The 17,696-nt window shown below is 41.5% G+C and overlaps 1 protein-coding gene across 5 annotated transcripts in view; it reads left to right on the top strand.

Annotated features, from left to right (window-relative positions):
• Positions 1–17,696, top strand: part of bmpr1aa (bone morphogenetic protein receptor, type IAa) — a 71,577-nt gene that overhangs the window by 4,641 nt on the left and 49,240 nt on the right. Inside the window, exons 1-2 of one of the 5 annotated variants that reach the window (XM_071380515.1) lie at positions 10,812–11,303; positions 11,395–11,519. The exons of 2 other annotated variants lie outside the window; for them this stretch is intronic. The gene's annotated coding sequence lies outside the window, so the exon portion shown is untranslated. Of the gene's footprint in view, positions 1–10,811; positions 11,520–17,696 lie in introns of those variants that run through there. 2 more of the 5 variants (XM_071380514.1, XM_071380513.1) reach the window with 2 other exon arrangements.

The raw sequence follows: 17,696 nt of genomic DNA, 5'->3' as shown, positions 1-17,696 counted from the left end.
GAGGGATCAGATTGCTCGGGGAGTCTCAAAGGCTTTCTGGCGAGGTGGCAGTGGGAAGGTGGTGGAGATGAAGGCGGGGAGGGATGGAGGGGGTAGCGCACTGATCAAGTTTCACATCCCAACGCCTTCCTCTTTCTGCTGCGCCAACCCCCCTCTCCTTCCCATAATCCCCCTCCCCATCCCCTCAGCCTGGAGACAGAGTGGCTGAGATGGCGGAAGAAAACATGCAATCCTACTCTCTCTCCATACATCCACCTCAGACTCCAGCAGCCTCTCTGGAGCATAGAGAAGCAGATAAATAACAACTAAATCTAACCCATTACCATTAGAATGTACACAGAGAGCTGTTTCAGCCAGAGAACGATGGAGTTTAGGAGTGCTCTAGGCTTGGGCGGTATCCAGATTGTCATACCTTCATACCGACCTTGTACCATACTGGGATATTTGGTAATACCAACACTGAATACAAGGGGCCCTATTTTCAAACTCCACTGAGCATTTGTAATCCTAAGGTTAGCAATGCTAACAAGTACAACAAGTTAAATCCCATAGAGAATGCTAACTAGTGCATTGCGAACATTCTATACAGTCTCTGACCTAAACTATTTTCCAGACAGACATCCCAGCTCAAAGTTATACAAGTAACAAAACAATGCTACACAGTTTGCTGCACGCACAAAATAAATATTAGAATCCAGGAGGGGATTCGCTGCTGTTACCGGCAAGCAAAGCTTGACTATGGAAGAAGCTAACCACTTAGCTAGATAGCGAACTAGCTACTAAATTATCAAACCAAATGTAGAACTACAGAGAATTTAGCACATTTTAGACAGTTAACTTAATAGTTATAAGATGTCTTGATGGCAAACATTTAATTGTGAATTCCAATCTGTAACTAGATCACCTGGCGCGTGCCGCACAACATTGAGTGACTCAAGGCTCTGGTCTCTCTTCATTGTGTGCTTGTAAATAAACACCACGTGCCTGGGTACTACCGGTAAGCTTCATAATGAAAAATGATCTGACAGGTGAAAGCTACACATATTCAAATGTATTAAACTTTGAATAAATAGTTTATATTCTATTGAAAAAACACCCCGTCGCTCTTTCCAAATACCCCTATATACGGTATACTGCCTACGTCTGCTCTGCTCCCCGTAGGCTGTATAAACCTGTAGCAATTCCCGCTGGCTTTTGGAAATATGCTGGACATTTCATACTCTTGACATTTTATCCATTTGCATTCTGTACACTTTGTTTTCTTGTGACAAAGATTTATTTACATATGTAACAATTCAACATAAGGCTGGGTGATATGACCAAAATATTAGGCTATATCACTTAAAAAAAAAAAATCCGATATGGCGTTATTTTATGTTTCTGAATAATGTAAGTTCTAAATACGTTTTATGAGTAGTGCATGACCCTAGCTAGGATGGCAACAAATTAATTCTACGTGGTTTTAATTTTTGTTTTATACTCAACCAAACGAGGACAACTGACTGCAATCATGTTTACAGCCAACCTTTTTTATGCGAATAAAGTACATGTCGGATAAAAAAAATTAATGACAGGCTTGACGGAAACTGAAAATATCTTGGTATACTTTCCAAATGTTGACAAAACAAAATACGCTCGTCAAGGTGATCTTTTTGTGTCGGTAAAATGAATTATGCGAGAAATGTCTGTGGAACTGCTTCTATGGGCAAATATTGATATAATAACCATCATATCAAAGTGGTCCTCCCATTATGACTTGCTGGGAAAGCATGCAGTTTATTAAGCTACAGATGAAATAAGTTATGAACTTCACAGGGTGGTGAAAGTGCAAAGTGCAAGGGGATGAGCTTGATGCTCCTTTCCAAAAAATATCTAGTCTTATTCTGGTGATAATCAATACTTGGCTGCCGTTTGGAAAAATAGAAATCTCACTTTTGTCCATATAATCTCATGTAGGCTATACGTGCACTCCAGCCAGCAGCTCACAGCCAGCACAGAGCGCACGTGCGCTATATAAAGCAATCATTTTTTGGTGCAAACCATCAGTAGAGTTAAATGCAATAGAAACCCATTTAATAACTCTTTTTTTTTTTTTTGGTACATGGGAATTGAACTGCAAAACTATTTTGATGTGCACTACGGCATCACGCACAGCCTTTTATCGGCAACATGTCAGTTGGTGGAAACATCTCTGGTGGGAAAATGTGCGTTTTAGGTTTTATGCAGATTTTAGAATATTCACATGAGAATATGTCGCCAATTGGATGGAAACCTAGCTAGTGAAGTAATCCAATTTCTATTTTTTTTTTTTGCATTGTATCAACATTGTAGGCAGTATCGTAAAAATCCATACCTGTTTGTGGATCCGTACCGGTATACCTTAAACAACGATATCACCCAGCCCTAATTCAACATATTGCCTGTAAAGGAATAGCCCATTTTTGTTTTTCCAATATATACACACAGTGTGCGAGAAGCCATTTATCGAGTCTTCAAATGTTTACATCTTCTCTGCACTTGTTGAATAGTGATTGACTTTGAAGGCTTCAGGTGTGCAAACGTTTGTCTTCCATCCATTTCGATTCAACACCCTTTCATTGACATGCAGTGAAGAGGTTAGTGGCATGGTATAGGTTTGTTCTACACAATTGGTTTAAGAATGACTGGCCTTGATGATATTTACCATGCAAGCTTCAGTTGTCCTTTAATGGTATTGATCTTTCTTTAAATACACTGAGCCATCCGAGTGAATAATTTAGAAGAGCTCACGCTAATATGAACAGAGGGAGGGACAGAGATTGTGTGGATGGTAACTGAAATGATTTTGTATCTTTTAATGGATAAAGTGGAAAAGGCCAGGGAGTTTGTTTACGTAGTTTTATATTGGGAAATCCTTTATTTGTAAACGAAGAAAATGTTATTATTTTGAGCAATGTGATTTATAAAAACAAGCATTGTATGATGGAGACCTTAATGCTTCTGTGAAAGAATGCTGTTTTTGTGTGTTAAATGTTGAAGGCAACTAAAAGGATGGCATTCCTGGAGAATTCACATGCTGGAAGATTCAGAAAACTAGAGGGGTGTTTTCTGAATCTTTTTATTGTCTTGTTTTGTCTTTGTAAAGAAGAAAAGTTGATAAGCAGTTAATGCCTATGATATGATGCAGTTTTTCCTATGTTGCACTTTCTTTTTCAAACTGTGCCATGATTGTAAATACTGGATTACCCAGATAAAGGAAAGGAGATCAAGTTTATAGTGTTCATCATTCTTTCTCTTGGAGGGTTTGCATTTTATTTTTGGGTAATCCTTTTGCCTGAGTTGTGTGATTTAATCTTTTGAAGTTTAGTATGGCTCCCTTTCCTAACCCCTGTAAACTAACCCTGTCATCCGTTTCCCACCTGGATTTGACCATACTTTTGCAGAATGGCTTTTTTAGTGAGTCTTCCATCCTTTAGAGCAGGGGTGGCCGATGTGGGTACCAACGGGCCTTTCTCTCGTTTCTGGGTTGGGACATTTGTTTTGGGGGAAATCTGGGAAATCTTATATCCGGTCTAAGGCAAATGGTCTTTTTGCAATAGAGATGGTGCAAACCAAGAGAAAGTCCTGTTGTAGCGTACCTCTGTTGAGAATAAAATATGTTAGGGCTGTGACAGTAATCGAATAAAACGGAAAGGGGATACCTAGTCAGTTACACAACTGAAATGTGTCTTCCGCATTTAACCCAACCCCTCTGAATCAGAGAGGGGAACAGTGGGTTAACTGCCTTGCTCAGGGGCAGAAAGACAGATTTTTACCTTGTCAGCTCGGGGATTCGATCGGTTACTGGCCCAACGCTCTGACCACTAGAATAATCGGGTAACTGCCGGTTATGGATGAAGACAATTGTGAAAATAAAATAACTGTCAACACCGTCCTTAAATAGGCCTACATTCATTTTTGGATTGTTAAAAAAAAATACTATTTTCATATAGATAAACTATACCTAATAGGGGGACTGTTTATTTTAAAAAATATATATACAGTGGGGAGAACAAGTATTTGATACACTGCCGATTTTGCAGGTTTTCCTACTTACAAAGCATGTAGAGGTCTGTAATTTTTATCATAGGTACACTTCAACTGTGAGAGACGGAATCTAAAACAAAAATCCAGAAAATCACATTGTATGATTTTTAAGTAATTCATTTGCATTTTATTGCATGACATAAGTATTTGATCACCTACCAACCAGTAAGAATTCCGGCTCTCACAGACCTGTTAGTTTTTCTTTAAGAAGCCCTCCTGTTCTCCACTCATTACCTGTATTAACTGCACCTGTTTGAACTCGTTACCTGTATAAAAGACACCTGTCCACACACTCAATCAAACAGACTCCAACCTCTCCACAATGGCCAAGACCAGAGAGCTGTGTAAGGACATCAAGGATAAAATTGTAGACCTGCACAAGGCTGGGATGGGCTACAGGACAATAGGCAAGCAGCTTGGTGAGAAGGCAACAACTGTTGGCGCAATTATTAGAAAATAGAAGAAAATAGAAGAAGTTCAAGATGATGGTCAATCACCCTCGGTCTGGGGCTCCATGCAAGATCTCACCTCGTGGGGCATCAATGATCATGAGGAAGGTGAGGGATCAGCCCAGAACTACACGGCAGGACCTGGTCAATGACCTGAAGAGAGCTGGGACCACAGTCTCAAAGAAAACCATTAGTAACACACTACGCCGTCATGGATTAAAATCCTGCAGCGCACGCAAGGTCCCCCTGCTCAAGTCAGCGCATGTCCAGGCCCGTCTGAAGTTTGCCAATGACCATCTGGATGATCCAGAGGAGGAATGGGAGAAGGTCATGTGGTCTGATGAGACAAAAATATAACTTTTTGGTCTAAACTCCACTCGCTGTGTTTGGAGGAAGAAGAAGGATGAGTACAACCCCAAGAACCCATCCCAAACGTGAAGCATGGAGGTGGAAACATCATTCTTTGGGGCTGCTTTTCTGCAAAGGGGACAGGACGACTGCACCGTATTGAGGGGAGGATGGATGGGGCCATGTATCGCGAGATCTTGGCCAACAACCTCCTTCCCTCAGTAAGAGCATTGAAGATGGGTCGTGGCTGGGTCTTCCAGCATGACAACGACCCGAAACACACAGCCAGGGCAACTAAGGAGTGGCTCCGTAAGAAGCATCTCAAGGTCCTGGAGTGGTCTAGCCAGTCTCCAGACCTGAATCCAATAGAAAATCTTTGGAGGGAGCTGAAATTCCGTATTGCCCAGCGACAGCCCCGAAACCTGAAGGATCTGGAGAAGGTCTGTATGGAGGAGTGGGCCAAAATCCCTGCTGCAGTGTGTGCAAACCTGGTCAAGAACTACAGGAAACGTATGATCTCTGTAATTGCAAACTAAGGTTTCTGTACCAAATATTCAGTTCTGCTTTTCTGATGTATCAAATACTTATGTCATGCAATAAAATGCAAATTAATTACTTAAAAATCATACAATGTGATTTTCTGGATTTTTGTTTTAGATTCCGTCTCTCACAGTTGAAGTGTACCTATGATAAAAATTACAGACCTCTACATGCTTTGTAAGTAGGAAAACCTGCAAAATCGGCAGTGTATCAAATACTTGTTCTCCCCACTGTATATATATATATACACAGTGGGGCAAAAAAGTATTTAGTCAGCCACCAATTGTGCAAGTTCTCCCACTTAAAAAGATGAGAGGCCTGTAATTTTCATCATAGGTACACTTCAACTATGACAGATAAAATGAGAAAAAAATCCAGAAAATCACATTGTAGGATTTTTAATGAATTTATTTGCAAATTATGGTGGAAAATAAGTATTTGGTCACCTACAAACAAGCAAGATTTCTGGCTCTCACAGACCTGTAACTTCTTCTTTAAGAGGCTCCTCTGTCCTCCACTCGTTACCTGTATTAATGGCACCTGTTTGAACTTGTTATCAGTATAAAAGACACCTGTCCACAACCTCAAACAGTCACACTCCAAACTCCACTATGGCCAAGACCAAAGAGCTGTCAAAGGACACCAGAAACAAAATTGTAGACCTGCACCAGGCTGGGAAGACTGAATCTGCAATAGGTAAGCAGCTTGGTTTGAAGAAATCAACTGTGGGAGCAATTATTAGGAAATGGAAGACATACAAGACCACTGATAATCTCCCTCGATCTGGGGCTCCACGCAAGATCTCACCCCGTGGGGTCAAAATGATCACAAGAACGGTGAGCAAAAATCCCAGAACCACACGGGGGGACCTAGTGAATGACCTGCAGAGAGCTGGGACCAAAGTAACAAAGCCTACCATCAGTAACACACTACGCCGCCAGGGACTCAAATCCTGCAGTGCCAGACGTGTCCCCCTGGTTAAGCCAGTACATGTCCAGGCCCGTCTGAAGGTTGCTAGAGAGCATTTGGATGATCCAGAAGAAGATTGGGAGAATGTCATATGGTCAGATGAAACCAAAATATAACTTTTTGGTAAAAACTCAACTCGTCGTGTTTGGAGGACAAAGAATGCTGAGTTGCATCCAAAGAACACCATACCCACTGTAAAGCATGGGGGTGGAAACATCATGCTTTGGGGCTGTTTTTCTGCAAAGGGACCAGGACGACTGATCCGTGTAAAGGAAAGAATGAATGGGGCCATGTATCGTGAGATTGAGTGAACTTCCTTCCATCAGCAAGGGCATTGAAGATTAAACGTGGCTGGGTCTTTCAGCATGACAATGATCCCAAACACACCGCCCGGGCAACGAAGGAGTGGCTTCGTAAGAAGTATTTCAAGGTCCTGGAGTGGCCTAGCCAGTCTCCAGATCTCAACCCCATAGAAAATCTTTGGAGGGAGTTGAAAGTCCGTGTTGCCCAGCAACAGCCCCAAAACATCACTGCTCTAGAGGAGATCTGCATGGAGGAATGGGCCAAAATACCAGCAACAGTGTGTGAACCTTGTGAAGACTTACAGAAAACGTTTGACCTCTGTCATTGCCAACAAAGGGTATATAACAAAGTATTGAGAAACTTTTGTTATTGACCAAATACTTATTTTCCACCATAATTTGCAAATGAATTCATATTTTTTTTTTTTTATTAATTCACTACAATGTGTGATTTTCTGGAATTTTTTTCTTCTAATTTTGTCTGTCATAGTTGAAGTGTACCTATGATGAAAATTACAGGCCTCATCTTTTTAAGTGGGAGAACTTGCACATTTGGTGGCTGACTAAATACTTTTTTGCCCCACTGTATATAATTTCACCTTTTTATTTAACTGGGTAAGTCAGTTTCCCCAATGCTGGAATAGGGGGGAGCAGTAAAAAAGTTTGGTAACCCCTGTCCTAGGCTGTACAGTGTCGGCCCGTAATGCAATTTTATGAATATTCATGTGGTAGGTAGCTTATCGTTTATAAAACAGGCAATTTACTGTTAATTCCTGTCATTTGGTTACATTAATTTCTGTTTGCATGTATTAATTAGTAATTTGCTGTCCTCATTTTCGGAGAGGAAATGCTGTTTGCAGAGTTCACAACCTGCAACACTTGTGAGAAACACATTTTGGTTTATTTCATACCATTTACACGCTTCATGTGAGCAATGAACATGTGTCTGGTTTCTCTGTCCTGTTAATGCTGATGGAGCCTGCGTGCTCACGCTGAGCACGCATAAGTACCTGGCCTGCTTCTCGTAAATGTCAAATGTAGGGAAGTGCCCATTTGGCTTTTTAATTTTTAATTTAATTTTATTGTCTTAACTCACCACCACTAATAAGCTGAGCTTTTCAGTAATTTTGTCTTCACCTCACACAGTAATTCAACAAAGATGGATATATATATTTTTACATCCATTCAAATTTATTATGGCTCCTCACACTATTTGAAAAATCTTTCCAGCGCTCTCCCCCTTGGTAATGGGCGTTGCTGATAAATAGGCTATGGACATGTTGCATGTATCTTAATGATTGTCAATTTCCTCTTTATACTATAGCATAGCTGTACCCTTCATACTTTCCTTGTCAATTCTAGGCTTGGGTGGTATACCGGGGTATTTGGAAATAGCCACAGGATAGTTTTTCAATACATTGCAGCTATTTTGAAAGTAAATGCCTGAAGTCAACTTGTGTAATACATTAGGAGATAAAGCAGGTCTCATTCTTCATTTCACCTGTCACAATATGAAGCTTACTGCTACACCAAGAAAAGTAACTACACATCAGTCAGATAGCTGAATGCTCGTTCGTGAATTCTCATCCAAGTGGAGAAGTGCAACTGAAGCACGAAATTTGTCTGATGCCGAGCAGAAATGACAATAAGAAGCATTTTAGATCTACAAGATGTTTATTTTGTGTTTTAGCTTTCTGCTGTGTTTGAGAAGGCAACGCCCTTAGGATGAGTTCTCTGCCACTGCTGTCTTGGTTTCCTTGTGGGTTTTTTTCTCCTTTGTTCTCGGCCCGTCTGCTCCTCCCCCTCGTCAAGCAGCGCAGGCAGGCCTGTTGCCCTAGCGACTCCAGACTCCACACAGACACAGCGTGTACACATGCTGCTCCAGAGCAGAACTGTTCTTCCTTCAGACAAGCATGCGTCAACTTTGTTCATTTGCACAATGTCTCTCGTTCACAATCGCTTGTAAAAGGCCAAACTCACCAAAATGTTTAACTTTATGAGCTGGATTGCCTGTTTTTGCAATTTGTTTATTTTCATTTGTGTTCATTAGCATATTTATTTAGCAGCCTCCAGGGACATTTGCTATTACTACAGCTAATTTTGTTAGCATTCTGATAATAGACGTCCAACAGGCTTTTTTGTGGGGGGGTTTGGCGTCCCTTGTGTACTAAGCCGGTAATACGGTAAATCCTACTTTTGGAAAACCTAAGGTAGGCCTCGGTTTTTCTGGAGGTGAAAGAAACGCACACCTGTTTAGGCGAGGTGCTGGCTAGCGGAGTAGAACGCTTGACAAAGAAGAGCCGCACACTCTAGGAGCTCAGATGCAGTAAGGTTTTTAAATATTTAAGGAAAGGATAATAAATATTTGCTCTTCTCTGACATGCGCTGGTGGCTTTGATTGACGTGTGTGTGAGTTCGCTCATTCTCTCTATAGGCCTATTTGTCCATTCAGAAAGTTTCCTAAAGTACCCTGACTGGACTCCATCTCTTTAAGAAAAATCAAATGCTCCTGTCATGATGTAATCTTGTAAACGGTCTATTTTCAGTAGCTTAGGCTACGTTCTTTCTCTCATTACGGCGTCCTCTCTCTAAAGAACATATGCCAATGCAATTGCCACCGAATAACGTCAGCAGCAGGGTTTGTGACGTTATACAAATATTTCAGGGAAAGATAGCCTAACAAGAAGAAGAAAAATCTTCCTCCCACTGCTGCTGGCCTTCGCAGATTCTGCTGTTATGATCCTAATAGGCTACAATAGGGGTCGGCAACCTTTTCCATTTGGAGTGCCAATTTCTTACTGCTTCTACCGATCTGCTTGCCAGTTATGATTTTTATATGCACATTTTCGAGGAATAGTTTAATTTATAATAGTCTTCCTATCTCAAAATCATTGTGGTTAATCGAAATTGTAATAGTAATGCATATTGTCTACTATATAAAAATAGCCTACTTAAAGCCAACAAATAAAAATATTGCAGCCTGCAGGTGGAAAATATCCTGGTTTTTAAAATAAATGTAGTATAAATCACATTGGGTACGCATGGCCTGTCTGCAAGGACCTTGAAACGTTGTATTAACTTGGGTCAGGCCTGAACCTCATGCTAGCAAACTTGCAACATTGTATAAAATATATTTCCGCCAGTGAGCTCCAGACAGACAGTGCTGTAGGCTATTTGCGCAAGGGTAAGATGTAATCAGGTAGGCCTATTTGATGACGTTTCCACCGGATCCGAGCATAACCCCTAAACCCCGCCGACCTTTCACGCTGAGTGGTTATCGAAAGACAGCTAGAAAGATGATCAAATGGGCTACGTTGAGGAACTATTGTCATTCTCAATGGATGTAAAAACAGACTGGGGTCTGCCCTAGATCCAACTATGTTGGTAATTCGTGTCATGTCTGACTACTGCAGTAGGTTACTGCCATGTGCTAGCTAACAGCCATGTGTCCATGTGCTAGTTAACAGCAACAATCCCAGACGAGCTAAATGTGAAAGCATCCAGCAGATATCAGCTTCTCATTAGCTAGCTAATGTTAGCTTTATTATAGTTATAAAGCATTGCTGACTGTTTAATGTTTTGAAATAACATATTTATTTGATACATTATATACATAGACTTGGCAAGCTCTTTGGCAGCAAGCTTTGGCGAGTAGAAAAATTGCCGTAAAAACAGAAGACCTGACTTTTTTCTTTTCTTTTTCTCGGTTAATTACTTTTGATGCACCCATTGCAAAGATTTGTATAACTTGCTCCTTGTTCTATCTGTGCCTGTAGTCTACAGCAGCTGCCATTACTACAGCAGTGAAAAACCGGAGCCAGTAATTCCCAGAAAATCCCCAACAACTTGACCCCCCCCTCCCCTCCCCCAACGGGCCTACTGCCAAGTCAAATATTTTGATTAGTTGAATCAGTGTTACTGCTTGGCTGGAACAAAAGCATGCACCCACGCTAGCCTCTTCTTTCTTTGTTCTTATTATTGTTTCTTTGTTCTACCCCTATTTGATAAAGGTTAAATGCACACAAGTATTTTAATTGCTATGTCATGAACCACTGCAGTACATAACCTAGGCCCTTGTTTTATAAGATTTAGGATAGGCTGGCAAGTTTGTTTTTTTATGGATTAACCTGTTTGGGCTATAGGGGGCGAATTGGAAAAACTGGAAAATATGCGCAAATTTTCAAACGGCCTTTTAATCAATTTCTGCTCTTACAATATGCATATTGTTAATAGTATTGGATAGAAAAGAGTCTCAAGTTTCTAAAACCGTTTTAATTTTTTCTCTGAGTGGAACACAAGTCCTTTGGCAGCACTTTCCCCGACCAGGAAGTAAAATGCAAGATGTTTATGCTCGCTTCAACGCTCTGCCTATACATGGTCATGCCACTTATGACCCGAAACACACCTCGTACGCCTTCCTCTGGGTGTCTAGAGGACGTCAGAGGAGAAATCATGCGTTTATCTTGTTTTGACGTGAAATAAGACCTATTTCTTTGACGTGACCGTCAATTTCAGGAAGTCAGAAGCGTGCGACTTGGGAGAGATATCATGTTTTGTTTTGCTGCCGTTTCGGATGTGAACTATCTCCAGCTCGGATTTGATTTGATAAATGAGACCATGTCATCGTAATGTATGTTTTTTCAATATAGTTTAATCAGATTATTTGAATTTTTTCGGGAGTTTTGCCGTGTTCCGTAATGTTTATTTTGTTTACGTTGGAGAGTTCCGTGCCACTCGACGAGTACCCCTGCTAAATGAAGATGGAAAGTTGCCATTCTGAAGGGATTGAACGACTCTTCTGGACTAAGGACAACTTGATCAACATTCTGATGAAAGATCAGCCAAAGTAAGACCAAATTTATAATGTTATTTCATATATCTGTCGTGCATGTCAACTGGTCGCGCGCGCCCAAGTGTGTCTGTCTGGCGTGGCTATGCTAATTTAGCGCTACATTTAGTTTTCGATGTAAAACATTTAATAAATCGGAAATATTGTCTGGAATCACAAGAATCCTGTTTTTCAATTGCTGCACAGTATGTATTTCTCAGAAATGTTTTATGAGGAGTAATTAGGTATTTGATGTTGGTGTCTGTAAATGTTATGGCTGCTTTCTGATTGTAGCTGAAATGTAATTTATGATTTATACCATAAATATACACATTTTTCAACAACAAAAAAAATGCTATACAATAAATATGTTATCAGACTGTCATCTTATGAAGTTGTTTCTTGGTTAGTGGCTATATATATCTTCATTTGGTCGAATTAGTGATAGCTGGTGATGGACGTAAAAACTGATTGGTGTTAGCAAAAGACACCACTTTCTAAGGTGGTTAGCTAATAGATTTACATATTTTGTCTTCCCTGTAAAACATTTTAAAAATCGGACATGTTGGTTAGATTCACAAGATGTCTGCCTTTCATATGCTGTATTGGACTTGTTAATGTGTGAAAGTTAAATATTTTTAAAAAATGTTTTTTTTGAATTTGCCTCTCTGCCTTTTCAGTGGAATGTGGGAGGAGTTCCGCTAGCGGAACCCCTGGCCTCAACAGTTTTAAGTAAGTTTACAATAGGCCAGCATTTTCACAGCTTCATTTTCAAATGACAGCTGGCTGTCATTCGTTTTTCCGTTTGACCTGTTTGGCTGTGTGCCATCCATTAATATTTGCCATGCTATTCATCAGGTAGTAGCCTAGTCCATGTTAACTGGTATGCTCACAACTATGAGAATAATTTAATGTTGGGAGCATTATTAAGATAAGAGCAGTGGTATCCTTTTTGCATAAATTATATTTTCTTCACCTGAGCAATAATGGATGGTAACCTACATACATTTTTTATTTAAAACAAAAAACTTTATTAACTAGGCAAGTAATTTAAGAACAAATTCTTATTTACAATGATGGCCAAACCCTAACCCGGACGATGCAGGGCCATATGTTACTCCCAATCATGGCCGGTTGTGATACAGCCTGGAATCGAACCAGGGTCTGTAGTGACGCCTCGGGCACTGAGATGCAGTGCCTTAAACTGCTGAGCCACTTGGGAGCCCAATGCAGTGGGAAGACGACTCCAAGACACATCTCCAATCAGAATACCTCAGTCTTAAAATATGACACATTAAGTTGGATAAAAACGGATAAAGGAGCAAGAAAATGTAAGCTAGTTCAAAACTAATTAGGACGTGGGCCAAAAACGAAAAACGTGTAGTTGCTCGATCCCTGTTCGAGGGAGATGTTTTTTTGTGTATGACCGTAAAACATTCTTATGATGACTATAACATTTGTTTGCACCTTAAATTCTTGCACATTTTCCCATAAGTATATTTCAACACTGTCTGCTCAGGCAAATATGCTGAACTACTAAACTTGGAACCAATCAGAACTCCGGCAGGGCTTGTTCAAACTGCAGTAGGATGGTTCTCCTCACAGGTGAGTGAATAGCACTTGGTTGATCTCTGGGAGCAGGACACTGGAGAGCTGAAGAGATCATGTGAGACAAAAGTGAGGGCCAAGAATAAATAAAAAATAAATCGGCACAGCAAAGGAATGTAGTTTGGCAGCTAGAAAATGAACATCCTGCCAGTCTGAGGCAGGGTACTCTTCAATCATCCTACTCCAACTATTAACAGGGATAATGCGCCATTTCTTATTTGTCAGTATGGATGAATTTAGTGGGTCCTGCCTTGATTACTTGGAATAAACTGCTAGCTGTGCCGGAATGAAATGGTATCTAGTCATAAAGCTATTTGCTCCAGCTAGCTAGCAACAGATCTACTTGTTAACTCAGCAAATGTATTATTAAAAGCCAAACAGCAGATGTAAGATATAGGTTAGAGCTTCATGAAAAGGTATCTAGTTGACAGTAGGCTGTTTTTCCTGTAAGGAGGCATTCGGACTGGAGTTGCTGAGTGCGAAGGGGGAAATCTGGTGTTGGCCCTTGTGAGGGTAGCACAAGGCCCGTGCACATTCCCACAGAACGGGCCCTGTGAACGGACTGAAGCCCCTCCCCCTCTATGGTCTTTAATTTCAATTAGCTATGGCTGATCGTTCACTTTGATGGCATTAGTCGCTCCTCCAAGCCTCGACACATTTCCCTCTGCTCTCGTGCCACTCTGTTAGTTTTGCTAAAGCCGACGGAATTAACTTCAGCGATGGATTCGCCAAATGCTTGCCTTCCACTTCCTTTTTCAAGCCTATGTCACATACACAAGCTCACACATATCAGCCCAGTAATGTTTCTTTTCCTTTTTTGTTGACTTTAGTTTTTTCAGTGCCGCAGGGATCTTACATTTACATTTACATTTAAGTCATTTAGCAGACGCTCTTATCCAGAGCGACTTACAAATTGGTGCATTCACCTTATGATATCCAGTGGAACAACCACTTTACAATAGTGCATCTAACTCTTTTAAGGGGGGGGGGGGGTTAGAAGGATTACTTTATCCTATCCTAGGTATTCCTTAAAGAGGTGGGGTTTCAGGTGTCTCCGGAAGGTGGTGATTGACTCCGCTGACCTGGCGTCGTGAGGGAGTTTGTTCCACCATTGGGGTGCCAGAGCAGCGAACAGTTTTGACTGGGCTGAGCGGGAACTGTACTTCCTCAGAGGTAGGGAGGCGAGCAGGCCAGAGGTGGATGAACGCAGTGCCCATCTTCTCTGCGTTCTTTTGGGACGCGGTGTTCTCTCATGGTTGACATAGTTCTCTTCCAAAAACTGGTTACACAACTCCCGTCAGACAGTAAAGTTGAACACCTCACTGACACCTGGTGTTGTAACTTTATTATGCAAAATCCTCACAAGGCACTCGATGCTTTTCCCTTTTCACAACCGATATCGAATTAGAGTGGTCTGTCCATCCACCTTCAGTCTGTTTTGCAGATCACAGTATGCGATAGGCTAACTCTCCAACTTAAAACATGAGCCCATTTGTCTGACCGCTTTGAAACTTGAGTAGAACTACAAGAAGTCTAGTACTTTCATCCTCTCTTTTAACACGCTTCCTTTATTTCTCTCTGCATTGTTGCTTTTACTCAAAATATATCTCCCCGAAGCCATTTTATTTTTATTTTTATTTTTTTTATTTTTTTTTCACCTTTATTTAACCAGGTAGGCTAGTTGAGAACAAGTTCTCATTTGCAACTGCGACCTGGCCAAGATAAGGCCATGCCCCTGTACTGTGACAGCTCGCAACCTCAGAATATATTCCTGCATGCTCTCAGGACTTTATAAATAGCCAGCGCAGTTAGTTGCCAATTATTGGCTTCACCCTTGAGTGACCTTGGCCTGGTGAGTAGACACTCTGAGGCAGTATTGTAAACAGATGAGCACAGCTGATCTCCCTCTACTCCCTTTCACTGTCATGAACGTGCTCACTGTGTGTTCATATATTTTCTTCGATTTGTTTTGTATTTGCTCATAGTAACCACTCTAGCACTTTCAAATGGCTATTTTCTTGTCATTCAGCCTAAAAATAGTTGGTGCATGGAATGCCTACTGCAGTTATGTCCTTTTACAAGGTCACTTTGACTTGGCTATAAGGCCCTCAAATGCCTTTACACCAGCAGAAAAGTTTCCCACTTGCAGGAATTAAGATTTATTTTTGATGTAGTGCATTTCTTTTCCCTGCAAAAGAGTTTGTCGCTGAATGTAAACTCACTTTGATGTCTCTGGCTAATATATAGTCCATGAGCCAGGGGGGTCGTCGGTTGGGCTCACTTGGGCTGACGATGTCTCACAGGGATTTTCTTGAAGGCCTATGTTAGTGATGAGCAGGTTAACTTATAACCCGCAGTCCCTGCGGTTATATCTACGGGGCAGGTGGGTTTAGGGTCATTAAATATTGTGTGGGGTTGAATAAAGGTTTCATTCTTGTGTAGTTTATATCTATAGGCTATATAGAGGTTTTGTCTTTCATTATTTTAGGCTTTCTGGCATTTGTGTGTAAGCTTGAGGGCCTAACTGTACTCGCACCAAATAGCTTACCCGCCAATCTCTTTTGGAAATGGGCAGAAAAACCCACGGAGGCAAGAAGGACAATGTCGAACTTTATTTCATTAAGAGAATGACTACGAAATGGAGAGTTGAACATAAAGGGAGGGCCCAAAAATGATTTGGTGAAGTGGTAAAAGAGGATGATAGCAGTGTTATGTTATGTGCGATTGTGAGGCGCTATACAAATTCCACAGTCACAAGATGGGGACTACAAGGGAACTGTAAGCTGCCGTTTAGATCGGTTAAATGGAAACTGAAATCTAGGCACTGACTGTAGGTCTATAACCACTCCCATAGCCTTAATAATAACTCCTGTGCATATGCGGATCCTGTGATGGCCCTGTATCTACAAATCTTTTTAAAACCCTGTTCTAGCTGTGAGTGTCAAATGTGGTGCCTTTATCACCAAAGTTACAATCCAAAAACTGCCCCACCACATGGAATTCTATGACTAAGCTTCCAACATTCTAACGTCAATGGCACAATGTGGGTTATTTTTAAACAAGAGTTGTAGCTGGTGTGCTTTCAGTGACATTTCCAGATCCACTTGTCAAAGGTTAAAATGTATCAGGGGTTTCCTTTTCCTAAGCAACTTATACAGATAATTCTGATACTTTAGGTCATGTAGTGCATGTGGACACCTGCTTGTCGAACATCTCATTCCAAAATCATGGGCATTAATAAAGAGTTGGTCACCCCTTTGCAGCTATAACAGCCTCCACTCTTCTGGGAAGGCTTTCCACTAGATGTTGGAACATTGCTGCAGGGACTTGCTTCCATTCAGCCACGAGCATTAGTGAGGTCGGGTGATGATGTTGGTGCATTAGGCCTGGCTCGTAGTCGGTGTTCCAATTCATCAGTGTTTGATGGGGTTGAGGTCAGGGCTCTGTGCAGGCCAGTCAAGTTCTTCCACACCGATCTCGACAAACCATTTCTGTATGGACCTCGCTTTGTCCACGGGATCATTGTCATGCTGAAACCGGAAAGATCCTTCCCCAAACTGTTGCCACAAAGTTGGGAGCACAGAATTGTCTAGAATGTCATTGTATGCTGTAGGGTTAAGATTTCCCTTCACTTGAACTACGGGGCCTAACCCGAACCATGAAAAACAGCCCCAAACCATTATTCCTCCTCCACCAAACTTTACAGTTAGCACTATGCATTGGGGAAGGTAGCGTTCTCCTGGCATTCGCCAAACCCAGATTCGTTCCGTCGGACTGCCAGATGGTGAAGCGTGATTCACCGCTTCAGAGGACGCTTGTCCAATGGCGGCGAACTTTACACCACTCCAGCCGACGCTTGGCATTGCGCATGGTGCGCTTAGGCTTGTGTGTGGCTGCTCGGCCATGGAAACCCATTTAATTGAAAGACAATTTTTACATGCTTCAGCACTCGGCGGACCTGTTCTTGAGCTTGTGTGGCCTACCACTTCCCGGCTGAGCGTTGTTGCTCCTAGATGTTTCCACTTCACAACAGCTCTCCCAGTTGACCGGGGCAGCTCTAGCAGGGCAGAAATTTGACGAACTGACTTGTTGGAAAGGTAACATCCTATGACGGTGCCTCGTTGAATGTCACGGCGCTCTTCAGTAAGGTCTGTGTACTGCTAATGTTTGTCTATGGAGATTGCATGGCTCTGTGCTCAATTTTATGAACCTGTCAGCAACGGGTGTGGCTGAAAAAGCCAAATCCACTAATTTCAAGGGGTGTCCACATACTTTTGTAAATATGAGTTATGTACGCTAGAGGTCAAGGTTCTGTTGACTTGAACATTCCAGAAATGTGTCTGATAGCTGTGAATCTAAGCTTTCCAATAATATATTATTGATGTGAGCAATAGCTTGTTGTATACTGAACCCTATGAGATGGATGGAGGGATGGAAAAGTAGCGCAGAGAATGCTACCATTGATGTAGTGCTATCACACATTTTCCAACTCGAGGGACAAAAAAATTACTTAGACATCGTTGGCCCAAGTGAGCCCGATGGCCCAAATTTGGGGATCTGGCTCATGGACTAAAAGGCCCTTTGAGT

The sequence above is a fragment of the Salvelinus alpinus genome, chromosome 32 (genome assembly GCF_045679555.1).
Source record: "Salvelinus alpinus chromosome 32, SLU_Salpinus.1, whole genome shotgun sequence".
In the NCBI taxonomy this organism is placed as follows: Eukaryota; Metazoa; Chordata; class Actinopteri; order Salmoniformes; family Salmonidae; genus Salvelinus; species Salvelinus alpinus.
This window is presented reverse-complemented; position numbering and strand designations above follow the sequence as displayed.